The following is a 27,674-nucleotide window of genomic DNA, read 5'->3' on the forward strand; positions in this document are numbered from 1 at the left end:
CTGTTGGAGGGGCAGTACTGAGGGAGTGCAGCACTGCTGGAGGGGCAGTACTGAGGGAGCGCTGCACTGTCAGAGGGGCAGTACTGAGGGAGTGCTGCACTGTCTGAGGGGCAGTACTGAGGGAGCGCTGCACTGTTGGAGGGGCAGTACTGAGGGAGCGCTGCACTGTCGGAGGGGCAGTACTGAGGGAGCGCTGCACTGTCGGAGGTGCAGTACTGAGGGAGCGCCACACTGTCGGAGGGGCAGTACTGAGGGAGCGCTGCACTGACGGAGGGGCAGTACTGAGAGAGCGCCGCACTGTCAGAGGGGCGGTACTGAGGGAGCGCCGCACTGTCGGAGGGGCAGTACTGAGGGAGCGCCGCACTGTCGGAGGAGCAGTACTGAGGGAGCGCTGCACTGTCGGAGGAGCGGTACTGAGGGAGCGCCGCACTGTCGGAGGAGCAGTACTGAGGGAGCGCCGCACTGTCGGAGGGGCGGTACTGAGGGAGCGCCGCACTGTGGGAGGGGCAGGACAGAGGGAGCCCTGCACTGTTGGAGGGGCAGTACTGAGGGTGGGCTGCACTGTTGGACGGGCAGTACAGAGGGAACGCTGCACTGTCGGAGGGGCAGTACTGAGGGAGCGCCGCACTGTCGGAGGGGCAGTACTGAGGGAGCAGCGCACTGTCGGAGGACCAGTACTGAGGGAGCGCCGCACTGTCGGAGGAGTGGTACTGAGGGAGCGCCGCACTGTCGGAGGGGCAGGACAGAGGGAGCGCTGCACTGTCGGAGGGGCAGTACCGAGGGAGTGCTGCACTGTCGGGATTCAGTACTGAGGGAGCACCGCACGGTCGGAGGGGCAGGACAGCGGGAGCGCTGCACTGTCGGAGGGGCAGTACTGAGGGAGTGCTGCACTGTCGGAGGGTCAGTACAGATGGAGCGCCGCACTGTCGGAGGGGCAGTACTGAGGGAGCGCTGCGCTGTCGGAGGGGCAGTACTGAGGGAGATCTGCACTGTCGGAGGGGCAGTACTGAGGGAGCGCCGCACTGTGGGAGGGGCAGGACAGAGGGAGCGCTGCACTGTCGGAGGGGCAGTACTGAGGGAGCGCTGCACTGTCAGAGGGGCAGTACTGAGGGAGCGCCGTACTGTCGGAGGTGCAGTACTGAGGGAGCTCCGCACTGACGGAGGGGCAGTACTGAGGGAGTGCTGCACTGTCGGAGGGGCAGTACTGAGGGAGCGCTGCACTGTTGGAGGGGCAGTACTGAGGGAGCGCCGCACTGTCGGAGGGGCAGGACAGAGGGAGCACTGCACTGTCGGAGGGGCAGTACTGAGGGCATGCTGCACTGTCGGAGGGGCAGTACTGTGGGAGCACCACACTGTGGGAGGGGCAGGACAGAGGGAGCGCTGCACTGTCGGAGGGGCAGGACAGAGGGAGCGCTGCAGTGTCGGAGGGGCAGTACTGAGGGAGCGCTGCACTGTTGGAGGGGCAGTACTGAGGGAGCGCCGCACTGTGGGAGGGTCATCACGAAGGGATCGCTGCACTGTCGGAGGGGCAGTACTGAGGGAGCGCTGCACTGCCGCAGGGGCAGTACTGATGGAGCGCTACACTGTCGGAGGGGCAGGACAGAGGGAGCGCTGCACTGTCGGAGGGGCAGTACTGAGGGAGCGCTGCACTGTTGGAGGGGCAGTACTAAGGGAGCGCCGCATTGTCGGAGGGGCAGGACAGAGGGAGCGCTGCTCTGTTGGAGTGGTAGTACTGAGGGAGCGCTACACTGTCGGAGGCGCTGTACTGAGGGAGTGTTGCACTGTCGGAGGCGCAGTACTGAGGGAACGCAGCACTGTCGGAGCATCAGTACCGAGGGAGCGCTCCATTGTTGGAGGGGCAGTAATGACGGAGTGCTGCACTGTCTGGGGGCAGTACTGTGGGAGTGCTACACTGTCGTAGGTGCAGTGCTGAGATAGCGCTGCACAATTGGAGGGGCAGTACTGAGGGAGTGCAGCACTGTCGGAGGGGCAGTAATGAGGGAGTGCTGCACTGTCGGAGGGGCAGTACTGAGGGAGTGCTGCACTGTCGGAGGGGCTGTACTGAGGGAGTGCTGCACTGTAGGAGGGGCAGTAATGATGGAGTGCTGCACTGTCGGAGGGGCAGTACTGAGGGAGCGCTGCACTGTCTGAGGGGCAGTACTGAGGGTGTGACACACCGTCGGCGGGGCAGTACTGAGGGAGTGCCGCACTATCGGAGGGGCAGTACTGAGGGAGCGCTGCACTGTTGGGGGGGCAGTACTGAGGGAGTGCCGCACTGTCGGAGGGTCAGTACTGAGGGAGCGCCGCAATGTCGGAGGGGCAGTCCTGAGGGAGTGTTGCACTGTCGGAGGGGCAGTACTGAGGTAGCGCTACATTGGTGGAGGGGCAGTACTGAAGGAACGCTGCACTGTCAGGGTGTCAGTACAGAGGGAGCAGTGCACTGTTGGATGGGCAGTACTGAGGGAGCGCCGCAATGTTGGAGGGGCAGTGCTGAAGGAGTGTTGCACTGTCGGAGGGGCAGTACTGAGGGAGTGTTGCACGTTTGGAGAGGCAGTACAAAGGGAGTGCAGCACTGGCGGAGGGGCAGTACTGAGGGAATGCTGCACTGTCGGACGGGCAGTACCGAGTAGCGCTGCATTGTCGGAGGTGCAGTACCGAGGGAGCGCTGCACTGTTTGAGCATCAGTACCGAGGGAGCGCTGTATTGTCGGAGGGGCAGTATTGAGGGTGCGCCGCACTGTCGGAGGGGCAGTACTGAGGTCGCGCCGCACATTTGGAGGGGCAGTACAGAGGGAGTGCAGCACTGTCGGAGGGGCAGTACTGAGGGCGCGCAACAGTGTCAGAAGGGCGGTACTGAGGGAGTGCTGTACTGTCGGGAGGCAGTACCGAGGGAGTGCCAAACTGTCGGAGTTGCAGTACTGAGTTAGCGCCGCACAATTGGAGGGGCAGTACTGAGGGAGTGCAGCACTGTCGGAGAGGCAGTAATGAGGGAGTGCTGCACTGTCGGAGGGGCAGTACTGAGGGAGCTCTGCACTGTCGGAGGGGAAGTACTGAGGGCACGCCGCACTGTCGGAGGAGCAGTACTGAGCGAGTGCTACACTGTCGGAGGGTCAGTTCTGAGGGAGCACCGCACTGTCGGAGAGGCAGTACTGAGGGTGCTCCACACTATCGGAGGGGTCAGTACTGAGGCAGCGCCGCACTGCCAGAGGGGCAGTACTGAGGGAGTTCCGCACTGTCGGGTGGCAGTACTGAGGTAGTGCCACACAGTCGGAGGGGCAGTACTGAGGGAGCGCCGCACTTTTGAAGAGGCAGTACTGAGGGAGTGCTTAACTGTCGGATGGGAAGTACTGAGGGAGAGCTGCACTGCAGGAGTGGCAGTACTGAGGGAGCGCTGCACTGTCGGAGGGGCAATACTGAGGGAGCGCTGCACTGTCGGAGGGTCAGTACTGAGTGAGCGCAGCACTGCAGGAGGGGCAATACTGAGGGAGCGCTGCACTGTCGGAGGGGCAGTACTGAGGGAGCGCCGCACTGTCGGAGGGGCAGTACTGAGGGAGCGCCGCGCTGTCGGAGGGGCAGTACTGAGGGAGAACTGCACTGTCGGAGGGGCAGTACTGAGGGAGCGCCACACTTTCGGAGCAGCAGTACTAAGGGAGCGCTGCACTGTTGGAGGGGCAGTACTGAGGGAGTGCCACACTTTCAGAGGGGCAGTACTGAGGGAGCGCTGCACTGTTGGAGGGGCAGTACTGAGGGAGCGCCGCACTGTGGGAGGGGCAGGACAGAGGAAGCGCTGCACTGTCGAAAGGGCAGTACTGAGGGAGCGCTGCACTGTCAGAGGGGCAGTACTGAGGGAGCGCCGCACTGTCGGAGGGGCAGTACTGAGGGAGCACCGCACTGACGGAGGGGCAGTACTGAGGGAGCGCTGCACTGTCGGAGTGGCAGTACTGAGGGAGCGCTGCACTGTTGGGGGGCAGTACTGAGGGAGCACCGCACTGTCGGAGGGGCAGAACAGACGGAGCACTGCAGTGTCGGAGGGGCAGTACTGAGTGCGTGCTGCACTGTCAGAGGGGCAGTACTGTGGGAGTGCCACACTGTGGGAGGGGCAGGACAGAGGGAGCGCTGCACTGTCGGAGGGGCAGGACAGAGGTTGTGCTGCACTGCCAGAGGGGCAGTACTGAGGGAGCGCTGCACTGTTGGAGGGGCAGTACTGAGGGAGCGCCGCACTGTCGGAGGGGCAGGACAGAGGGAGCGCTGCACTGTCGGTGGGGCAGTACTGAGGGAGCGCTACACTGTCGGAGGGGCAGTACTGAGGGAGTGTTGCACTGTCGGAGGGGCAGTACTGAGGGAACACAGCACTGTCGGAGCATCAGTACCGAGGGAGCGCTCTATTGTTGGAGGGGCAGTAATGGCGGAGTGCTGCACTGTCTGGGGGCAGTACTGTGGGAGTGCTACACTGTCGTAGGGGCAGTACTGAGGTAGCGCCGCACAATTGGAGGGGCAGTACTGAGGGAGTGCAGCACTGTCGGAGGGGCAGTAATGAGGGAGTGCTGCACTGTCGGAGGGGCAGTACTGAGGGAGTGCTGCACTGTCGGAGGGGCTGTACTGAGGGAGTGCTGCACTGTCGGAGGGGCAGTACTGAGGGAGCGCTGCACTGTCTGAGGGGCAGTACTGAGGGTGTGACACACCGTCAGCGGGGCAGTACTGAGGGAGTGCCGCACTATCGGAGGGGCAGTACTGAGGGAGCGCTGCACTGTTGGGGGGGCAGTACTGAGGGAGTGCCGCACTGTCGGAGGGTCAGTACTGAGGGAGCGCCGCAATGTCGGAGAGGCAGTACTGAGGGAGCGCCGCACTGTCGGAGGGGCAGTCCTGAGGGAGTGTTGCACTGTCAGAGGGGCAGTACTGAGGTAGCGATACATTGTCGGAGGGGCAGTACTGAGGGAACGCTGCACTGTCAGGGTGTCAGTACAGAGGGAGCAGTGCACTGTTGGATGGGCAGTACTGAGGGAGCGCCGCAATGTTGGAGGAGCAGTAGTGAAGGTGTGTTGCACTGTCGGAGGGGCAGTACTGAGGGAGTGTTGCACGTTTGGAGAGGCAGTACAAAGGGAGCGCAGCACTGTCGGTGGGGCAGTACTGAGGGAATGCTGCACTGTCGAAGGTGTAGTGTATGTAACCGTTCACCTTTAAGAGAACTATTTTAGGTGTGGCACTATTTGTTTGGCTTCTGTATACGGTAACACCGACGGTGACCACACCGGTATATAAGTGCTGTGGCATGATTTATTGGGCAGATTCGCCCTAACCTTCGAATAGTAAAGTCTTGTTGTATGTTACTCCTGAACTCTGTGTCGTAATTAACTGCACAACCCACAGACTTTACAGTGGCGACGAGTCCGATCGTACCCTGCGGCAACAATAATTTCAAAGCAACGAAAGAGCGTCGAAAAAAGGCAACCGCCCTCGTCATTCGGCTGGGAGAAAACTCAAGGCTGCAGCAATAGAAAGGAGGAAGACTTTTGCGACAAAAACTTCCATCAGCAACAGGCACTGACTGTCCCTTCTGCCACGGTGACTGTGAGTAAAGGAAAGTGAAAAGAATAGCCGGAGGATAAGGGCTGGGCACTCGACCACGGTCAAGGGGGAAAAGGAGCCAGACAAAAAGTCGGGTCCAACGGCGTCGTGAGAGACCGCGACCGGCGGGAAAAGCCGGGTGGTGACCGAAGCCATGAAGCGCTGTGATCGGGAGCGTAGGCGCGGGAAGAGAGAAACTCAGCCGCAGCCGGGGAGAGAAGAACCGGACTGCGAGAGGGCTGGGAGGCGCGATTGGGGCCCGAGCGAGCGGGAGAGGCAGAGCCGACCAAGAGAGACTGCGCGAGAGCCAGTCCAGCGGCTGAACTGTCCTCCGTCAACGGGGTGTAACCAGCGCTGGTAGAGCCGAGCGAGCGGGAGAGAGGCAGAGCCGAGCAAGGGGAACTGTGCGAGAGCCAGTCCAGCGGCTGAACTGTCCTCCGTCAACGGGGTGTACCCAGCGCCGGTAGAGCCGAGCGAGCGGGAGAGAGACAGAGCCGAGCAAGGGGAACTGTGCGAGAGCCAGCCCAGCGGCTGAACCTGTTCGCCGTCAACGGGGTACCCAGAGCCGGTCGCCCTGCCATAAAATAAAAAAAAAAAGGGGAAAGCCTTGAAGCCGACGCGCAGGCTGTGAACCTGAAAGCCAGCGGCCGTCGCCCGTGGGGAAAGTGTACCCCTCCCGCCAGGGAAGAAACGCGGGAAGCCGCCATTAGGCGGGGAAGAAGACAGAAGTGGGAAACCGCCATTGAAGTGGGCGGGGAGAGAAGATAAGAGCGGGAAACCGCCATTTCCGCGGGAAAACCGCCATCTTAGGAAAAAAAAAAGAAATAATAATTTAAAGAAATACTTGTGTTGTCCCCAAAGAGAGGAAGATGCCTAAGCGTGGTAACATCAATGATTTTAATTCCGAAGTAGAAGACTGGGCCACGTACGTGGAACGCATTGAGATCTATTGTGAGGCCAATATAATAGAAGAAGATGACAAAGCTATAACCTTGCTGAACTCGATGGGCGCAAAGACATACGGGCTCTTGAAGCATCTACTAGCACCAGCTAAACCGACGGATCAGACTTTCGATGATATTGTGGCTGTCCTGAAGGACCACTTGAACCCTACACCGTTGATGTTGGCGGAACGATTCAAATTCTATGCGAGAACACAACGGAAAGACGAAAGCAACGCAGAATACTTGGTCAAACTGTGTAGACTAGCGAAATACTGCCAGTTTGGACGGAATCTGACAGAGGCATTGCGAGACAAGTTCGTGTGCGGGTTGGCAAAGGAAGGAACGCAAAAGCGACTACTCGAAGAGAACGACCTTACACTTGACAGGGCTGTCCTTATTGCAGCATCGCATGAAGCCGCAGCGAAGGGAACTGCGGAAATGCAGCTAAAGACAGCAGCACTAAGTGTGGATCAAATTACCTCGACAACAACAAAATGCTATCGTTGTGGGAAGACAACACACGACCAGAACCAATGCTGGTTTAAGAACCAGGAATGTAGGAAATGTGGCAAACTGGGTCACATAGCTAAGGTATGCCGGTCAGGGAAGAAGACCAACAACCAAAAGACCAACAACCAAAGGAAGCCATCACAGGAAAAGTACAACAAGGTACACAAGGTGGCTGAGAAGAGTTCAGATGAACAGAATTCAGACTCAGACCCAAACGGCCAGGAGCTGGGTAGTCTGAGAATTCACAATGTGAGTAAGGAAGCTGACCTACAAACTATCTGGGTCATGCTAAAAATAGCTGGAATCCAAGTGAAAATGGAGTTGGACACTGGATCAGCTCTATCAGTCATAAATCGAAGGGATTACCACCGGCTATTCTCACATATACCCTTAAGAGATACCAAGTTCGTATTGCAGACATACACGGGGCATAAAGTATACCCCATGGGAAAGATAAGAGTCAAAGTGAGAGATAGGGGTAAAGAACACCCAAGAATGAACTTATACGTACTACATGAGGGAGGACCACCACTTCTAGGACGGGAGTGGATCAAGAAAATAGACATGGAATGGCACTATCTAAAAGCCATAACGAGTGAGGACTCGGTGCAGACAATCAGCTCAGATTCTGAAACGGATGACGATAAGACCAACCCAAATATGAAAGACAAGGCTGAAATGGACTTGCCGAGGAAGATTGGAAAAACGAAGGCATGCATAAAGGCTTATGCTCCAGAGAAGAACAAAGTTTCAGAACAGAACTCCACCGAACAACGACAATCTAGTTCGACAGAAAATTCTGAGCCTGTTCAAGTTACGGACATATCCATGACGGAAGAACACCGAGCTCGGACTCAAACTTATTTCAAATTACGACAACAATTAGAACAATTGAGTTACCGTCTCGTACAAGAGATGAAAACAATGAAAAAGTTCTATGATACCGAATGGGAGAATCTGGAAAGACAACAGAAGCAGCTAGCTCAAGCAGAGAGTGACCATAGAGCCATCGTGACCAATTACCGATCACATCTCCCTTATGCTGTTCAGGAGTTAGAATATTTGCAGGAAGAAGCAAATGAAGAGGAATCTTCAGGAAGCCAGGATTTTATTCCAGTTCTTCTCTATGACTCCTTACAAGCAGAGTGTGAGAAGTTGAAAGAACAGTATGAACAGGCCCAGGCTACAATTCTGGAAGGTATTAACTCGGCAACCTCCAAAAAGCTAGTTTCAGTGGAAGCATATGAGCAACTGAAGGTTGAACATGAGCAAGAAGTCCAAAGGCTGCAGGAAATTCTTGATGAGCTCAAGGCCAAGACAGACTCATCGGTAGAAGTTCCATCCATAGATGAGAAATTAGAGGTGAAAGACATGGCAGAAGATGAAAGACAAGATGTACAAGAACTCATAAAAATATTAAAGGAAACCCAAGACAAATATGGGGCGGCAATGACCGAGATTCAACAACTTGAAGAACAGATTCAACTGGGAATCCGTTCAGTGGAAGAAAAGGGAACTGTAAGAAACACAGAGACTGTAAGAATGGCCTCTGAACATGAGCTAGAGAGCATCAAGGCGCAACTTCTCCGAGCGCTGGAAGCCAAAGTACAAGAGGAAAAGAAGGTGACAGCATTGGAGGAAAAGGTGGATGAAATGGAGAAGACTCTGACCCACAGTGTTCCCGTGGAAGAGTTAACGGTCAGCCAACTCCTTCATATGCTGAAGGACAAGACTCTACAATGGGAACAATCTGAACACGAGCTTCAATCTTCAAAGGGAAGGAGTTCGGAGCTCTCAAAAGTTATGGAAATAGCTGAGGTTGCAACACAGATTTTACAGGGATGCCAAAAGTACGCTGAATCACATCAATGTGAACAGCAGAATGTTGAAACAGCTGCTCCAGTAGAAGGATTGAATAGCCTGATCAATCAATCCCCGAGGGAAGGGGAAGTATTGAAATCACAAACGAGGTCATTAGTGAAGGATTTGCAGGAAACCCAGGAAGAGCGGGATGAATATGAACGCATGAAGAAGTCTCTTCAGGAAAGATGTCTAGGGAGGGAACAACAGTCGGCTAACGTCCAGTTGGGTACGGAAGAAGGAGCAGGCCCTCTCGCTAGACTAGCTCAGGACGACACCGAATATTACCATGACCTGTTGAGTGACACTGAATATTACGAGGATCTGGTCTGCCCAGCTTGTGATGAAAACTCCCAAAGTGCAGAAATCAGGATGAAGCACTTAAAGTCTAAGGAACATAGAGAGATGGTGGCACTACAGCTGGCAGCTGATAAGGGAGCCCCGAGAGTCTCCAAGAAGCAGAAAAGAAAAAGAAGAAGCAGAAGATGATAACCATCAAAAACATTATCACTCCTACCAGATCATGCACGTGGGCCCTACAAAGGGAGATAAATCAGTTGGAAAGTAAGGAAAATTACCAAGGCAATACAGCTGTTTGTAAAAGTCAGCATTGCTGGTTCAGCAGGACGGGAGTTCAAGCTGTTACGTCAAGGGGAAGACTAGTGGAGGAGTCACGCTAGCAATGTAAAGCGGCTACACCACAGCGATGTTGTTCGGACCGAGTCAAGACTAGAGACTGAATCTATACACTGTTCCCACAGAGACTGAACCTGTGAACTGTTTCCCACAGAGACTATATCTGTAAATTGTTTACCTGAAGTTGAATATATGTATGTTAATGAGAAATAGTATGTTGTAAGCTAAAAAGGGAGGATTGTAGTGTATGTAACCATCTACCTTTAAGAGACTATTGTATGTAACCGTTCACCTTTAAGAGAACTATTTTAGGTGTGGCACTACTTGTTTGGCTTCTGCATACGGTAATACCGACGGTGACCATACCGGTATATAAGTGCTGTGGCATGATTTAAAGGCCAGATTCGCCCTGACCTTCGAATAGTAAAGTCCTGTTGTATGTTACTCCTGAAGTCTGTGTCGTAATTAACTGCACAACCCACAGACTTTACAGGAGGGGCAGTACCGAGTAGCGCTGCATTGTCGGAGGTGCAGTACCGAGTAGCGCTGCACTGTTGGAGCATCAGTACCGAGGGAGCGCTGTATTGTCGGAGGGGCAGTACTGAGCGAGCGCCGCACTGTCGGATGGGCAGTACTGAGGTCGCGCCGCACATTTGGAGGGGCAGTACTGAGGGAGTGCAGCACTGTCGGAGGGGCAGTACTGAGGGAGCGCAACACTGTCAGAAGGGCGGTACTGAGGGAGTGCTGTACTGTCGGGAGGCAGTACCGAGGGAGTGCCACACTGTCGGAGTGGCAGTACTGAGGTAGCACCGCACAATTGGAGGGGCAGTACTGAGGGAGTGCAGCACTGTTGGAGGGGCAGTAATGAGGGAGTGCTGCACTGTCGGAGGGGCAGTACTGAGGGAGATCTGCACTGTCGGAGGGGAAGTACTGAGGGAGCGCCGCACTGTCGGAGGAGCAGTACTGAGCGAGTGCTATACTGTCGGAGGGTCAGTTCTGAGGGAGCACCGCACTGTCGGAGAGGCAGTACTGAGGGAGCTCCGCACTGTCGGAGGGGTCAGTACTGAGGCAGCGCCGCACTGCCGGAGGGGCAGAACTGAGGGAGTTCTGCACTGTCGGGTGGCAGTACTGAGGTAGTGCCACACTGTCGGAGGGGCAGTACTGAGGGAGCGCCGCACTTTTGAAGAGGCAGTACCGAGGGAGTGCTGCACTGTCGGATGGGAAGTACTGAGGGAGAGCTGCACTGCAGGAGTGGCAGTACTGAGGGAGCGCTGCACTGTCGGAGGGGCAATACTGAGGGAGCGCTGCACTGTCGGAGGGTCAGTACTGAGTGAGCGCAGCACTGCAGGAGGGGCAATACTGAGGGAGCGCTGCACTGTCGGAGGGGCAGTACTGAGGGAGCGCCGCACTGTCGGAGCGGCAGTGCTGAGGGAGCGCTGCACTGTTGGAGGGGCAGTACTGAGGGAGTGCCACACTTTCAGAGGGGCAGTACTGAGGGAGCGCTGCACTGTCGGAGGGGCAGTACTGAGGGAGCGCCGCACTGTGGGAGTGGCAGGACAGAGGGAGCGCTGCACTGTCGGAGGGGCAGCACTGAGGGAGCGCTGCGCTGTCAGAGGGGCAGTACTGAGGGAGCGCTGCACTGTCGGAGGGGCAGTTCTGAGGGAGCGCTGCACTGTTGGAGGGGCAGTACTAAGGGAGCGCCGCACTGTCGGAGGGGCAGAATAGAGGGAGCACTGCACTGTCGGAGGGGCAGTACTGAGTGCGTGCTGCACTGTCGGAGGGGCAGTACTGTGGGAGCGCCACACTGTGGGAGGGGCAGGACAGAGGGAGCGCTGCACTGTCGGAGGGGCAGGACAGAGGGAGCGCTGCACTGTCAGAGGGGCAGTACTGACGGAGCGCTGCACTGTCGGAGGGGCAGTACTGAGGGATTGCTGCACTGCCGGAGGGGCAGGACAGAGGGAGCGCTGCACTGTCGGAGGGGCAGTTCTGAGGGAGCGCTGCACTGTTGGAGGGGCAGTACTGAGGGAGCGCCGCACTGTCGGAGGGGCAGGACAGAGGGAGCGCTGCACTGTCGGAGGGGCAGTACTGAGGGAGTGTTGCACTGTCGGAGGGGCAGTACTGAGGGAACGCAGCACTGTCGGAGCATCAGTACCGAGGGAGCGCGCTATTGTTGGAGGGGCAGTAATGACGGAGTGCTGCACTGTCGGGGGGCAGTACTGTGGGAGTTCTACACTGTTGTAGGGGCAGTACTGAGGTAGCGCCGTACCAATGGAGGGGCAGTACTGAGGGAGTGCAGCACTGTCGGAGGGGCAGTAATGAGGGAGTGCTGCACTGTCGGAGGGGCAGTAGTGAGGGAGTGCTGCACTGTCGGAGGGGCTGTACTGAGGGAGTGCTGCACTGTCGGAGGGGCAGTAATGAGGGAGTGCTGCACTGTCGGAGGGGCAGTACTGAGGGAGCGCTGCACTGTCTGAGGGGCAGTACTGAGGGTGTGACACACCGTCGGCGGGGCAGTACTGAGGGAGTGCCACACTATCGGAGGGGCAGTACTGAGGGCGCGCTGCACTGTTGGGGGGGCAGTACTGAGGGAGTGCCGCACTGTCGGAGGGTCAGTACTGAGGGAGCGCCGCAATGTCGGAGAGGCAGTACTGAGGGAGCGCCGCACTGTCAGAGGGGCAGTCCTGAGGGAACGCTGCACTGTCAGGGTGTCAGTACAGAGGGAGCAGTGCACTGTTGGATGGGCAGTACTGAGGGAGCGCCGCAATGTTGGAGGGGCAGTACTGAGGGAGTGTTGCACGTTTGGAGAGGCAGTACAAAGGGAGCGCAGCACTGTCGGTGGGGCAGTACTGAGGGAATGCTGCACTGTCGGAGGGGCAGTACTGAGGGAGTGTTGCACGTTTGGAGAGGCAGTACAAAGGGAGCGCAGCACTGTCGGTGGGGCAGTACTGAGGGAATGCTGCACTGTCGGAGGGGCAGTACCGAGTAGCGCTGCATTGTCGGAGGTGCAGTACCGAGGGAGCGCTGCACTGTTGGAGCATCAGTACCGAGGGAGCGCTGTATTGTCGGAGGGGCAGTATTGAGGGAGCGCCGCACTGTCGGAGGGGCAGTACTGAGGTCACGCCGCACATTTGGAGGGGCAGTACTGAGGGAGTGCAGCACTGTCGGAGGGGCAGTACTGAGGGAGCGCAACACTGTCAGAAGGGCGGTACTGAGGGAGTGCTGTACTGTGGGGAGGCAGTACCGAGGGAGTGCCACACTGTCGGAGTGGCAGTACTGAGGTAGCGCCGCACAATTGGAGGGGCAGTGCTGAGGGAGTGCAGCACTGTCGGAGGGGCAGTAATGAGGGAGTGCTGCACTGTCGGAGGGGCAGTACTGAGGGAGTGTTGCATAGTCAGAGGGGCAGTACTGAGGGAGCGCAGCACTGTCGGAGGATCAGTACCGAGGGAGCGCTCTATTGTTGAAGGGGCAATAATGACGGAGTGCTGCACTGTCTGGGGGCAGTACTGTGGGAGTGCTACACTGTCGTAGGGGCAGTACTGAGGTAGCGCCGCACAATTGGAGGGGCAGTACTGAAGGAGTGCAGCACTGTTGGAGGGGCAGTAATGAGGGAGTGCGGCACTGTCGGAGGGGCAGTACTGAGGGAGTGCTGCACTGTCGGAAGGGCTGTACTGAGGGAGTGCTGCACTGTCGGAGTGGCAGTAATGAGGGGGTGCTGCACTGTCGGAGGGGCAGCACTGAGGGAGCGCTGCACTGTCTGAGGGGCAGTAGTGAGGGTGTGACACACCGTCGGCAGGGCAGTACTGAGGGAGTGCCGCACTATCGGAGGGGCAGTACTGAGGGAGCGCTGCAGTGTTGGGGGTGCAGTACTGAGGGAGTGCCGCACTGTCGGAGGGTCAGTACTGAGGGAGCGCCGCAATGTCGGAGAGGCAGTACTGAGGGAGCGCCGCACTGTCGGAGGGGCAGTCCTGAGGGAGAGTTGCACTGTCGGAGGGGCAGTACTGGGGTAGCGCTACATTGTCGGAGGGGCAGTACAGAGGGAACGCTGCACTGTCAGGGTGTCAGTACAGAGGGAGCAGTGCACTGTTGGATGGGCAGTACTGAGGGAGCGCCGCAATGTTGGAGGGGCAGTACTGAAGGAGTGTTGCACTGTCGGAGGGGCAGTAGTGAGGGAGTGTTGCATGTTTGGAGAGGCAGTACAAAGGGAGCGCAGCACTGTCGGTGGGGCAGTACTGAGGGAATGCTGCACAGTCGGATGGGCAGTACTGAGGTCGCGCCGCACATTTGGAGGGGCAGTACTGAGGGAGTGCCGCACTGTCGGAGGGGCAGTACTGAGGGAGCGCAACACTGTCAGAAGGGCGGTACTGAGGGAGTGCTGTACTGTCGGGAGGCAGTACCGAGGGAGTGCCACACTGTCGGAGTGGCAGTACTGAGGTAGCGCCGCACAATTGGAGGGGCAGTACTGAGGGAGTGCAGCACTGTCGGAGGGGCAGTAATGAGGGAGTGCTGCACTGACGGAGGGGCAGTACTGAGGTCGCGCCGCACATTTGGAGGGGCAGTACTGAGGGAGTGCCGCACTGTCGGAGGGGCAGTACTGAGGGAGCGCAACACTGTCAGAAGGGCGGTACTGAGGGAGTGCTGTACTGTCGGGAGGCAGTACCGAGGGAGTGCCACACTGTCGGAGTGGCAGTACTGAGGTAGCGCCGCACAATTGGAGGGGCAGTACTGAGGGAGTGCAGCACTGTCGGAGGGGCAGTAATGAGGGAGTGCTGCACTGACGGAGGGGCAGTACTGAGGTCACGCCGCACATTTGGAGGGGCAGTACTGAGGGAGCTCTGCACTGTCGGAGGGGAAGTACTGAGGGAGCGCCGCACTGTCGGAGGAGCAGTACTGAGCGAGTGCTACACTGTCGGAGGGTCAGTTCTGAGGGAGCACCGCACTGTCGGAGAGGCAGTACTGAGGGAGCGCCGCACTGTCGGAGGCGTCAATACTGAGGCAGCGCCGCACTGCCGGAGGGGCAGTACTGAGGGAGTGCCGCACTGTCGGATGGCAGTACTGAGGTAGTGCCACACTGTCGGAGGGGCAGTACTGAGGGAGCGCCGCACTTTTGAAGAGGCAGTACTGAGGGAGTGCTGCACTGGCAGATGGGAAGTACTGAGGGAGAGCTGCACTGCAGGAGTGGCAGTACTGAGGGAGTGCTGCACTGTCGGAGGGTCAGTACTGAGTGAGCACAGCACTGCAGGAGGGGCAATACTGAGGGAGCGCTGCACTGTCGGAGGGGCAGTACTGAGGGAGCGCCGCACTGTCGGAGGGGCAGTACTGAGGGAGCGCCGCGCTGTCGGAGGGGCAGTACTGAGGGAGAACTGCACTGTCGGAGGGGCAGTAATGAGGGAGCGCCGCACTGTCGGAGCGGCAGTACTGAGGGAGTGCTGCACTGTTGGAGGGGCAGTACTGAGGGAGTGCCACACTTTCAGAGGGGCAGAACTGAGGGAGCGCTGCACTGTCGGAGGGGCAGTACTGAGGGAGCGCCGCACTGTGGGAGGGGCAGGACAGAGGGAGCGCTGCACTGTCGGAGGGGCAGCACTGAGGGAGCGCTGCACTGTCAGAGGGGCAGTACTGAGGGAGCGCCGCACTGTCGGAGGGGCAGTACTGAGGGAGCGCTGCACTGACGGAGGGGCAGTACTGAGGGAGCGCTGCACTGTTGGAGGGGCAGTACTGAGGGAGCACTGCACTGTTGGAGGGGCAGTACTGAGGGAGCGCCGCACTGTCGGAGGGGCAGAACAGAGGGAGCACTGCACTGTCGGAGGGGCAGTACTGAGTGCGTGCTGCACTGTCGGAGGGGCAGTACTGTGGGAGCGCCACACTGTGGGAGGGGCAGGACAGAGGGAGCGCTGCACTGTCGGAGGGGCAGGACAGAGGGAGCGCTGCACTGTCAGAGGGGCAGTACTGACGGAGCGCTGCACTGTCGGAAGGGCAGTACTGAGGGAGCGCTGCAGTGTTGGAGGGGCAGTACTGAGGGAGCGCCACACTGTCGGAGGGGCAGGACAGAGGGAGCGCTGCACTGTCGGAGGGGTAGTACTGAGGGAGCGCTACACTGTTGGAGGGGCAGTCCTGAGGGAGTGCCGCACTGTCGGGGGGTCAGTACTGATGGAGCACCGCAATGTCGGAGAGGCAGTACTGAGGGAGCGCCGCACTGTCGGAGGGGCAGTCCTGAGGGAACGCTGCACTCTCAGGGTGTCAGTACAGAGGGAGCAGTGCACTGTTGGATGGGCAGTACTGAGGGAGCGCCGCAATGTTGGAGGGGCAGTACTGAAGGAGTGTTGCACCGTCGGAGGGGCAGTACTGAGGGAGTGTTGCACGTTTGGAGAGGCAGTACAAAGGGAGCGCAGCACTGTCGGTGGGGCAGTACTGAGGGAATGCTGCACTGTCGGAGGGGCAATACCGAGTAGCGCTGCATTGTCGGAGGTGCAGTACCGAGGGAGCGCTGCACTGACGGAGCATCAGTACCGAGGGAGCGCTGTATTGTCGGAGGGGCAGTATTGAGGGAGCACCGCACTGTCGGAGGGGCAGTACTGAGGTCACGCCGCACATTTGGAGGGGCAGTACTGAGGGAGTGCAGCACTGTCGGAGGGGCAGTACTGAGGGAGCGATACACTGTCAGAAGGGCGGTACTGAGGGAGTGCTGTACTGTCGGGAGGCAGTACCGAGGGAGTGCCACACTGTCGGAGAGGCAGTACTGAGGTAGCGCCGCACAATTGGAGGGGCAGTACTGAGGGAGTGCAGCACTGTCGGAGGGGCAGTGATGAGGGAGTGCTGCACTGTCGGAGGGGCAGTACTGAGGGAGTGTTGCACAGTCAGAGGGGCAGTACTGAGGGAGCGCAGCACTGTCGGAGCATCAGTACCGAGGGAGCGCTCTATTGTTGGAGGGGCAGTAATGACGGAGTGCTGCACTGTCTGGGGGCAGTACTGTGGGAGTGCTACGCTGTCGTAGGGGCAGAACTGAGGTAGCGCCGCACAATTGGAGGGGCAGTACTGAGGGAGTGCAGCACTGTCGGAGGGGCAGTAATGAGGGAGTGCGGCACTGTCGGAGGGGCAGTACTGAGGGAGTGCTGCACTGTCGGAGGGGCTGTACTGAGGGAGTGCTGCACTGTCGGAGGGGCAGTAATGAGGGAGTGCTGCACTGTCAGAGGGGCAGCACTGAGGGAGCGCTGCACTGTCTGAGGGGCAGTACTGAGGGTGTGACACACCGTCGGCGGGGCAGTACTGAGGGACTGCCGCACTATTGGAGGGGCAGTACTGAGGGAGCGCTGCACTGCTGGGGGTGCAGTACTGAGGGAGTGCCGCACTTTCGGAGGGTCAGTACTGAGGGACCGCCGCAATATCGGAGAGGCAGTACTGAAGGAGCGCCGCACTGTCGTAGGGGCAGTCCTGAGGGAGTGTTGCACTGTCGGAGGGGCAGTACTGCGGTAGCGCTACATTGTCGGAGGGGCAGTACTGAGGGAACGCCGCACTGTCGGAGGGGCAGTACTGAGGGTGCGCCGCGCTGTCGGAGGGGCAGTACTGAGGGAGAACTGCACTGTCGGAGGGGCAGTAATGAGGGAGCGCCGCACTGTCGGAGCGGCAGTACTGAGGGAGCGCTGCACTGTTGGAGGGGCAGTACTGAGGGAGTGCCACACTTTCAGAGGGGCAGAACTGAGGGAGCGCTGCACTGTCGGAGGGGCAGTACTGAGGGAGCGCCGCACTGTGGGAGGGGCAGGACAGAGGGAGCGCTGCACTGTTGGAGGGGCAGTACTGAGGGAGCGCCGCAATGTTGGAGGGGCAGTACTGAAGGAGTGTTGCACTGTCGGAGGGGCAGTACTGAGGGAGTGTTGCACGTTTGGAGAGGCAGTACAAAGGGAGCGCAGCACTGTCGGTGGGGCAGTACTGAGGGAATGCTGCACTGTCGGAGGTGCAGTACCGAGTAGCTCTGCATTGTCGGAGGTGCAGTACCGAGGGAGCGCTGCACTGTTGGAGCATCAGTACCGAGGGAGCGCTGCATTGTCGGAGGGGCAGTACTGAGGGAGCGCCGCACTGTCGGAGGGGCAGTACTGAGGTCGCGCCGCACATTTGGAGGGGCAGTACTGAGGGAGTGCCGCACTGTCGGAGGGGCAGTACTGAGGGAGCGCAACACTGTCAGAAGGGCGGTACTGAGGGAATGCTATACTGTCGGGAGGCAGTACCGAGGGAGTGCCACACTGTCGGAGTGGCAGTACTGAGGTAGCGCCGCTCAATTGGAGGGGCAGTACTGAGGGAGTGCAGCACTGTCGGAGGGGCAGTAATGAGGGAGTGCTGCACTGTCGGAGGGGCAGTACTGAGGGAGCTCTGCACTGTCGGAGGGGAAGTGCTGAGGGAGCGCCGCACTGTCGGAGGGGCAGTACTGAGCGAGTGCTACACTGTCGGAAGGTCAGTTCTGAGGGAGCACCGCACTGTCGGAGAGGCAGTACTGAGGGAGCTCCGCACTGTCGGAGGGGTCAAAACTGAGGCAGCGCCGCACTGCCGGAGGGGCAGTACTGAAGGAGTGCCGCACTGTCGGGTGGCAGTACTGAGGTAGTGCCACACTGTCGGAGGGGCAGTACTGAGGGAGCGCCGCACTTTTGAAGAGGCAGTACTGAGGGAGTGCTGCACTGTCGGATGGGAAGTACTGAGGGAGAGCTGCACTGCAGGAGTGGCAGTACTGAGGGAGCGCTGCACTGGCGGAGGGGCAATACTGAGGGAGCGCTGCACTGTCGGAGGGTCAGCACTGAGTGAGCACAGCACTGCAGGAGCGGCAGTACTGAGGGAGGGCCGCACTGTTGGAGGGGCAGTACTGAGGGAGCGCCGCGCTGTCGGAGGGGCACTGCTGAGGGAGAACTGCACTGTCGGAGGGGCAGTACTGAGGGAGCGCCGCACTGTCGGAGCGGCAGTACTGAGGGAGCGCTGCACTGTTGGAGGGGCAGTACTGAGGGAGTGCCACACTTTCAGAGGGGCAGTACTGAGGGAGCGCTGCACTGTCGGAGGGGCAGTACTGAGGGAGCGCCGCACTGTGGGAGGGGCAGGACAGAGGGAGCGCTGCACTGTTGGAGGGGCAGCACTGAGGGAGCACTGCACTGTCAGAGGGGCAGTACTGAGGGAGCGCCGCACTGTCGGAGGGGCAGTACTGAGGGAGCGCCGCACTGACGGAGGGGCAGTACTGAGGGAGCGCTGCACTGTTGGAGGGGCAGTACTGAGGGAGCGCTGCACTGTTGGAGGGGCAGTACAGAGGGAGCGCCGCACTGTCGGAGGGGCAGAACAGAGGGAGCACTGCACTGTCGGAGGGGCAGTACCGAGTGCGTGCTGCACTGTCGGAGGGGCAGTACTGTGGGAGCGCCGCACTGTGGGAGGGGCAGGACAGGGGGAGCGCTGCACTGTCGGAGGGGCAGGACAGAGGGAGCGCTGCACTGTCGGAGGGGCAGTACTGAGGGAGTGTTGCACGTTTGGAGAGGCAGTACAAAGGGAGCGCAGCACTGTCGGTGGGGCAGTACTGAGGGAATGCTGCACTGTCGGAGGGGCAGTACCGAGTAGCGCTGCATTGTCGGAGGTGCAATACGGAGGGAGCGCTGCACTGTTGGAGCATCAGTACCGAGGGAGCGCTGTATTGTCGGAGGGGCAGTATTGAGGGAGCGCCGCACTGTCGGATGGGCAGTACTGAGGTCACGCCGCACATTTGGAGGGGCAGTACTGAGGGAGTGCAGCACTGTCGGAGGGGCAGTACTGAGGGAGCGCAACACTGTCAGAAGGGCGGTACTGAGGGAGTGCTGTACTGTCGGGTGGCAGTACCGAGGGAGTGCCACACTGTCGGAGTGGCAGTACTGAGGTAGCGCCGCACAATTGGAGGGGCAGTACTGAGGGAGTGCAGCACTGTCGGAGGGGCAGTAATGAGGGAGTGCTGCACTGTCGGAGGGGCAGTACTGAGGGAGCTCTGCACTGTCGGAGGGGAAGTACTGAGGGAGCGCCGCACTGTCAGAGGAGCAGTACTGAGCGAGTGCTACACTGTCGGACGGTCAGTTCTGAGGGAGCACCGCACTGTCGGAGAGGCAGTACTGAGGGAGCTCTGCACTGTCGGGTGGCAGTACTGAGGTAGTGCCACACTGTCGGAGGGGCAGTACTGAGGGAGCGCCGCACTTTTGATGAGGCAGTACTGAGGGAGTGCTGCACTGTCGGATGGGAAGTACTGAGGGAGAGCTGCACTGCAGGAGTGGCAGTACTGAGGGAGCGCTGCACTGTCGGAGGGGCAATACTGAGGGATCGCTGCACTGTCGGAGGGTCAGTACTGAGTGAGCGCAGCACTGCAGGAGGGTCAATACTGAGGGAGCGCTGCACTGTCAGAGGGGCAGTACTGAGGGAGCACCGCACTTTCGGAGGGGCAGTACTGAGGGAGCGCCGCACTGACGGAGGGGCAGTACTGAGGGAGCGCTGCACTGTCGGAGGGGCAGTACTGTGGGAGCGCTGCACTGTTGTAGGGGCAGTTCTGAGGGAGCGCCGCACTGTCGGAGGGGCAGAACAGATGGAGCACTGCACTGTCGGATGGGCAGTACTGAATGCGTGCTGCACTGTCGGAGGGGCAGTACTGTGGGAGCGCCACACTGTGGGAGGGGCAGGACAGAGGGAGCGCTGCACTGTCGGAGGGGCAGGACAGAGGGAGCGCTGCACTGTCAGAGGGGCAGTACTGACGGAGCCCTGCACTGTCGGAGGGGCAGTACTGAGGGATTGCTGCACTGCCGGAGGGGCTGTACTGATGGAGCGCTACACTGACGGAGGGGCAGGACAGAGGGAGCGCTGCACTGTCGGAGGGGCAGTACTGAGGGAGCGCTGCACTGTTGGAGGGGCAGTACTGAGGGAGCGCCGCACTGTCGGAGGGGCAGGACAGAGGGAGCGCTGCACTGTCGGAGGGGTAGTACTGAGGGAGCGCTACACTGTTGGAGGGGCAGTACTGAGGGAACGTTGCACTGTCGGAGGGGCAGTACTGAGGGAACGCAGCACTGTCGGAGCATCAGTACCGAGGGAGCGCTCCATTGTTGGAGGGGCAGTAATGACGGAGTGCTGAACTGTCTGGTGGCAGTACTGTGGGAGTGCTACACTGTCATAGGGGCAGTACTGAGGTAGCGCCGCACAATTGGAGGGGCAGTACTGAGGGAGTGCAGCACTGTCGGAGGGGCAGTAATGAGGGAGTGCTGCACTGTCGGAGGGGCAGTACTGAGGGAGTGCTGCACTGTCGGAGGGGCTCTACTGAGGGAGTGCTGCACTGCCGGAGGGGCAGTAATGAGGGAGTGCTGCACTGTCGGAGGGGCAGTACTGAGGGAGCGCTGCACTGTCTGAGGGGCAGTACTGAGGGTGTGACACACCGTCGGCGGGGCAGTACTGAGGGAGTGCCGTACTATCAGAGGGGCAGTACTGAGGGAGCGCTGCACTGTTGTGGGGGCAGTACTGAGGGAGTGCCGCACTGTCGGAGGGTCAGTACTGAGGGAGCGCCGCAATGTCGGAGAGGCAGTACTGAGGGAACGCCGCACTGTCGGAGGGGCAGTCCTCAGGGAACGCTGCACTGTCAGGGTGTCAGTACAGAGGGAGCAGTGCACTGTTGGATGTGCAGTACTGAGGGAGCGCCGCAATGTTGGAGGGGCAGTACTGAAGGAGTGTTGCACTGTCGGAGGGGCAGTACTGAGGGAGTGTTGCACGTTTGGAGAGGCAGTACAAAGGGAGCGCAGCACTGTCGGTGGGGCAGTGCTGAGGGAATGCTGCACTGTCGGAGGGGCAGTACCGAGTAGCGCTGCATTGTCGGAGGTGCAGTACCGAGGGAGCGCTGCACTGTTGGAGCATCAGTACCGAGGGAGCGCTGTATTGTTGGAGGGGCAGTATTGAGGGAGCGCCGCACTGTCGGAGGGGCAGTACTGAGGTCGCGCTGCACATTTGGAGGGGCAGTACTGAGGGAGTGCAGCACAGTCGGAGTGACAGTACTGAGGGAGCGCAACACTGTCAGAAGGGCGGTACTGAGGGAGTGCTGTACTGTCGGGAGGCAGTACCGAGGGAGTGCCACACTGTCGGAGTGGCAGTACTGAGGTAGCGCCGCACAATTGGAGGGGCAGTGCTGAGGGAGTGCAGCACTGTCGGAGGGGCAGTAATGAGGGAGTGCTGCACTGTCGGAGGGGCAGTACTGAGGAAGCTCTGCACTGTCGGAGGGGAAGTACTGAGGGAGCGCCGCACTCTCGGAGGAGCAGTACTGAGCGAGTGCTACAGTGTCGGAGGGTCAGTTCTGAGGGAGCACCACACTGTCGGAGAGGCAGTACTGAGGGAGCTCCGCACTGTCGGAGGGGTCAGTACTGAGGCAGCGCCGCACTGCCGGAGGGGCAGTACTGAGGGAGCTCCGCACTGTCGGGTGGCAGTACTGAGGTAGTGCCACACTGTCAGAGGGGCAGTACTGAGGGAGCGCCGCACTTTTGAAGAGGCTGTACTGAGGGAGTGCTGCACTGTCGGAGGGGCAGGACAGAGGGAGCGCTGCACTGCAGGAGTGGCAGTACTGAGGGAGCGCTTCACTGTCAGAGGGGCAGTACTGAGGGAGTGTTGCACAGTCAGAGGGGCAGTACTGAGGGAGCGCAGCACTGTCGGAGCATCAGTACCGAGGGAGCGCTCTATTGTTGGAGGGGAAGTAATGACGGAGTGCTGCACTGTCTGGGGGCAGTACTGTGGGAGTGCTACACTGTCGTAGGGGCAGTACTGAGGTAGCGCCGCACAATTGGAGGGACAGTACTGAGGGAGTGCAGCACTGTCGGAGGGGCAGTAATGAGGGAGTGCTGCGCTGTTGGAGGGGCAGTACTGAGAGAGTGCTGCACTGTCGGAGGGGCAGTACTGATGGAGTGCTGCACTGTCAGAGGGGCAGTAATGAAGGAGTGCTGCACTGTGGGAGGGGCAGGACAGAGGGAGAACTGCACTGTCAGAGGGGCAGTACTGAGGGTGTGACACAGCATAGGCGGGGCAGTACTGAGGGAGTGCCGCACTATCGGAGGGGCAGTACTGAGGGAGCGCTGCACTGTTGGGGGGGCAGTACTGAGGGAGTGCCGCACTGTCGGAGGGTCAGTACTGAGGGAGCACTGCAATGTCGGAGGGGCAGTACTGAGGGAGCGCCGCACTGTCGGAGGGGCAGTCCTGAGGGAGTGTTGCACTGTCGGAGGGGCAGTACTGAGGTAGCGCTACATTGTCGGAGGGGCAGTACTGAGGGAACGCTGCACTGTCAGGGTGTCAGTACAGAGGGAGCACCGCACTGTCGGATGCGCATTACTGAGGGATCGCCGCAATGTCGGAGGGGCAGTACTGAAGGAGTGTTGCACTGTCGGAGGGGCAGTAATGAGGGAGTGTTGCACGTTCGGAGGGGCAGTACAAAGGGACCACAGCACTGTCGGTGGGGCAGTACTGAGGGAATGCTGCACTGTCGGACGGGCAGTACCGAGTAGCGCCGCATTGTCGGAGGTGCAGTACCGAGGGAGCGCTGCACTTTTGGATCATCAGTACCGAGGGAGCGCTGTATTGTCAGTGGGGCAGTATTGAGGGAGCGCCGCACTGTCGGAGGGGCAGTACTGAGGTAGTGCAGCACTGTCGGAGGGGCAGTACTGAGGGAGCGCAACACTGTCAGAAGGGCGGTACTGAGGGAGTGCTGTACTGTCGGGAGGCAGTACCGAGGGAGTGCCACACTGTCGGAGTGGCAGTACTGAGGTAGCGCCGCACAATTGGAGGGGCAGTGCTGAGGGAGTGCAGCACTGTCGAAGGGGCAGTAATGAGGGAGTGCTGCACTGTCGGAGGGGCAGTACTGAGGAAGCTCTGCACTGTCGGAGGGGAAGTACTGAGGGAGCGCCGCACTCTCGGAGGAGCAGTACTGAGCGAGTGCTACAGTGTCGGAGGGTCAGTTCTGAGGGAGCACCACACTGTCGGAGAGGCAGTACTGAGGCAGCGCCGCACTGCCGGAGGGGCAGTACTGAGGGAGCTCCGCACTGTCGGGTGGCAGTACTGAGGTAGTGCCACACTGTCAGAGGGGCAGTACTGAGGGAGCGCCGCACTTTTGAAGAGGCAGTACTGAGGGAGTGCTGCACTGTCGGAGGGGCAGGACAGAGGGAGCGCTGCACTGCAGGAGTGGCAGTACTGAGGGAGCGCTTCACTGTCAGAGGGGCAGTACTGAGGGAGTGTTGCACAGTCAGAGGGGCAGTACTGAGGGAGCGCAGCACTGTCGGAGCATCAGTACCGAGGGAGCGCTCTATTGTTGGAGGGGAAGTAATGACGGAGTGCTGCACTGTCTGGGGGCAGTACTGTGGGAGTGCTACACTGTCGTAGGGGCAGTACTGAGGTAGCGCCGCACAATTGGAGGGACAGTACTGAGGGAGTGCAGCACTGTCGGAGGGGCAGTAATGAGGGAGTGCTGCACTGTTGGAGGGGCAGTACTGAGAGAGTGCTGCACTGTCGGAGGGGCAGTACTGATGGAGTGCTGCACTGTCAGAGGGGCAGTAATGAAGGAGTGCTGCACTGTGGGAGGGGCAGGACAGAGGGAGAACTGCACTGTCAGAGGGGCAGTACTGAGAGTGTGACACAGCATCGGCGGGGCAGTACTGAGGGAGTGCCGCACTATCGGAGGGGCAGTACTGAGGGAGCGCTGCACTGTTGGTGGGGCAGTACTGAGGGAGTGCCGCACTGTCGGAGGGTCAGTACTGAGGGAGCGCTGCAATGTCGGAGGGGCAGTACTGAGGTAGCGCTACATTGTCGGAGGGGCAGTACTGAGCGAACGCTGCACTGTCAGGGTGTCAGTACAGAGGGAGCACCGCACTGTCGGATGCGCATTACTGAGGGATCGCCGCAATGTCGGAGGGGCAGTACTGAAGGAGTGTTGCACTGTCGGAGGGGCAGTAATGAGGGAGTGTTGCACGTTCGGAGGGGCAGTACAAAGGGAGCACAGCACTGTCGGTGGGGCAGTACTGAGGGAATGCTGCACTGTCGGACGGGCAGTACCGAGTAGCGCCGCATTGTCGGAAGTGCAGTACCGAGGGAGCGCTGCACTTTTGGATCATCAGTACCGAGGGAGCGCTGTATTGTCAGTGGGGCAGTATTGAGGGAGCGCCGCACTGTCAGAGGGGCAGTATTGAGGTAGCGCCGCACAATTGGAGGGGCAGTACTGAGGTAGTGCAGCACTGTCGGAGGGGCAGTACTGAGGGAGCGCAACACTGTCAGAAGGGCGGTACTGAGGGAGTGCTGTACTGTCGGGAGGCAGTACCGAGGGAGTGCCACACTGTCGGAGTGGCAGTACTGAGGTAGCGCCGCACAATTTGAGGGGCAGTGCTGAGGGAGTGCAGCACTGTCGGAGGGGCAGTAATGAGGGAGTGCTGCACTGTCGGAGGGGCAGTACTGAGGAGGCTCTGCACTGTCGGAGGGGAAGTACTGAGGGAGCGCCACACTCTCGGAGGAGTAGTACTGAGCGAGTGCTACAGTGTCGGAGGGTCAGTTCTGAGGGAGCACCACACTGTCGGAGAGGCAGTACTGAGGGAGCTCCGCACTGTCGGAGGGGTCAGTACTGAGGCAGCGCCGCACTGCCGGAGGGGCAGTACTGAGGGAGCTCCGCACTGTCGGGTGGCAGTACTGAGGTAGTGCCACACTGTCAGAGGGGCAGTACTGAGGGAGCGCCGCACTTTTGAAGAGGCAGTACTGAGGGAGTGCTGCACTGTCGGAGGGGCAGGACAGAGGGAGCGCTGCACTGCAGGAGTGGCAGTACTGAGGGAGCGCTTCACTGTCAGAGGGGCAGTACTGAGGGAGCGCAGCGCTGTCGGAGCATCAGTACCGAGGGAGCACTCTATTGTTGGAGGGGAAGTAATGACGGAGTGCTGCACTGTCTGGGGGCAGTACTGTGGGAGTGCTACACTGTCGTAGGGGCAGTACTGAGGTAGCGCCGCACAATTGGAGGGACAGTACTGAGGGAGTGCAGCACTGTCGGAGGGGCAGTAATGAGGGAGTGCTGCACTGTTGGAGGGGCAGCACTGAGAGAGTGCTGCACTGTCAGAGGGGCAGTAATGAAGGAGTGCTGCACTGTGGGAGGGGCAGGACAGAGGGAGAACTGCACTGTCAGAGGGGCAGTACTGAGGGTGTGACACAGCATCGGCGGGGCAGCACTGAGGGAGTGCCGCACTATCGGAGGGGCAGTACTGAGGGAGCGCTGCACTGTTGGGGGGGCAGTACTGAGGGAGTGCCGCACTGTCGGAGGGTCAGTACTGAGGGAGCGCTGCAATGTTGGAGGGGCAGTACTGAGGGAGCGCCGCACTGTCGGAGGGGCAGTCCTGAGGGAGTGTTGCACCGTCGGAGGGGCAGTACTGAGGTAGCGCTACATTGTCGGAGGGGCAGTACTGAGGGAACGCTGCACTGTCAGGGTGTCAGTACAGAGGGAGCACTGCACTGTCGGATGCGCATTACTGAGGGATCGCCGCAATGTCGGAGGGGCAGTACTGAAGGAGTGTTGCACTGTCGGAGGGGCAGTAATGAGGGAGTGTTGCACGTTCGGAGGGGCAGTACAAAGGGAGCACAGCACTGCCGGTGGGGCCGTACTGAGGGAATGCTGCACTGTCGGACGGGCAGTACCGAGTAGCGCCACATTGTCGGAGGTGCAGTACCGAGGGAGCGCTGCACTTTTGGATCATCAGTACCGAGGGAGCGCTGTATTGTCAGTGGGGCAGTATTGAGGGAGCGCCGCACTGTCGGAGGGGCAGTACTGAGGTAGCGCCGCACAATTGGAGGGGCAGTACTGAGGTCGTGCAGCACTGTCGGAGGGGCAGTACTGAGGGAGCGCAACACTGTCAGAAGGGCGGTACTGAGGGAGTGCTGCACTGTCTGGAGACGCAGTACTGAGGGAGTTCCGCACTGTCGGGTGGCAGTACTGAGGTAGTGCCACACTGTCGGAGGGGCAGTACTGGGGGAGCGCCACACTTTTGAAAGGGCAGTACTGAGGGAGCGCTGCACTGTCGGAGGGGAAGTGCTGAGGGAGCGCTGTACTGCAGGAGTGGCAGTACTGAGGGAGCGCTGCACTGTCGGAGGGGCAATACTGAGGGAGCGCTGCACTGTCGGAGGGGCAGTACTGAAGGAGCGCTGCACTGCAGGAGGGGCAATACTGAGGGAGCGCTGGTCTGTCGGAGGTGCAGTATTGAGGGAGCGCCCCGCTGTCGGAGGGGCAGTACTGAAGGAGCGCCGCACTGTTGGCGAGGCAGTACTGAGGGATCGCTGCACTGTCGGAGGGGCAGTACTGAGGGAGCAACGCACCATCGGAGGGGCAGCACTGAGGTAGCAGTGCACTGTCGGAGAGGCTGTACTGAGGGAGTGCCGCAACGTCGGAGCGGCAGTATAGAAGGAGCGCAGCACTGTCGGAGGTGCAGTACTGAAAAAGTGTTGCACTTTCGGAGGGGCAGTACTGAGGGAGCGCCGCACTGTCAGAAGGGCGGTACTGAGGGAGTGCTGCACTGTTGGAGGGGCAATACTGAGTTAGCTCCGCACAATTGGAGGGGCAGTATTGAGGTTGTGCTCCACTGTCAGGGGGGCAGTACTGAGGGAGTGCCGCACCATCGGAGGGACAGTACTGAGTGAGCGCCGCACTGTTGGAGGGACAGTACTGCGGGAGCGCTGCACTGTCGGAGGGGCAGTACTGATGGAGCGCCGCAATGTCGGAGGGTAAGTACTGAGGGAGTGCTGCATTGTCGGAGGTTCAGTACTGAGGAACGCCGCACTGTCGGACAGGCAGTACTGAGGGAGCGCCGCACTGTCGGAGGAGCAGTACTGAGGGAGCGCCTTACTGTCAGAGGGGCAGCACTGAGGGAGCAGCGCACTGTCGGAGGAGCAGTACTGAGTGTTCACCGCACTGTCGGAGGGGCAGTAATGTGGGAGCTCTGCACTGTCGGAGGGGAAGTACTGAGGGAGCGCCGCACTGTCGGAGGAGCAGTACTGAGCGAGCGCTGCACTGTCGGAGGGTCAGTTCTGAGGGAGCACCGCACTGTCAGAGAGGCTGTACTGAGGGAGCTCCGCACTGTCGGAGTGGAAGTACTGAGGGAGTGCCGCACTGGCGGATTGGTCAGTACTGAGGCAGCGCCGCACTGCCGGAGGGGCA

The 27,674-nt window shown here is 59.8% G+C and overlaps 1 protein-coding gene across 1 annotated transcript in view; it reads left to right on the plus strand.

Moving 5' to 3' along the window:
• LOC147118175 (RNA-binding protein 39-like) overlaps positions 1–27,674 on the plus strand; it is a 105,399-nt gene that overhangs the window by 40,472 nt on the left and 37,253 nt on the right. The gene's annotated exons all lie outside the window — the stretch shown is intronic.

The sequence above is a fragment of the Somniosus microcephalus genome, chromosome 4 (genome assembly GCF_052327205.1).
Source record: "Somniosus microcephalus isolate GS21.2 chromosome 4, FLI_Smic_1.0, whole genome shotgun sequence".
NCBI classification, from domain to species: domain Eukaryota; kingdom Metazoa; phylum Chordata; class Chondrichthyes; order Squaliformes; family Somniosidae; genus Somniosus; species Somniosus microcephalus.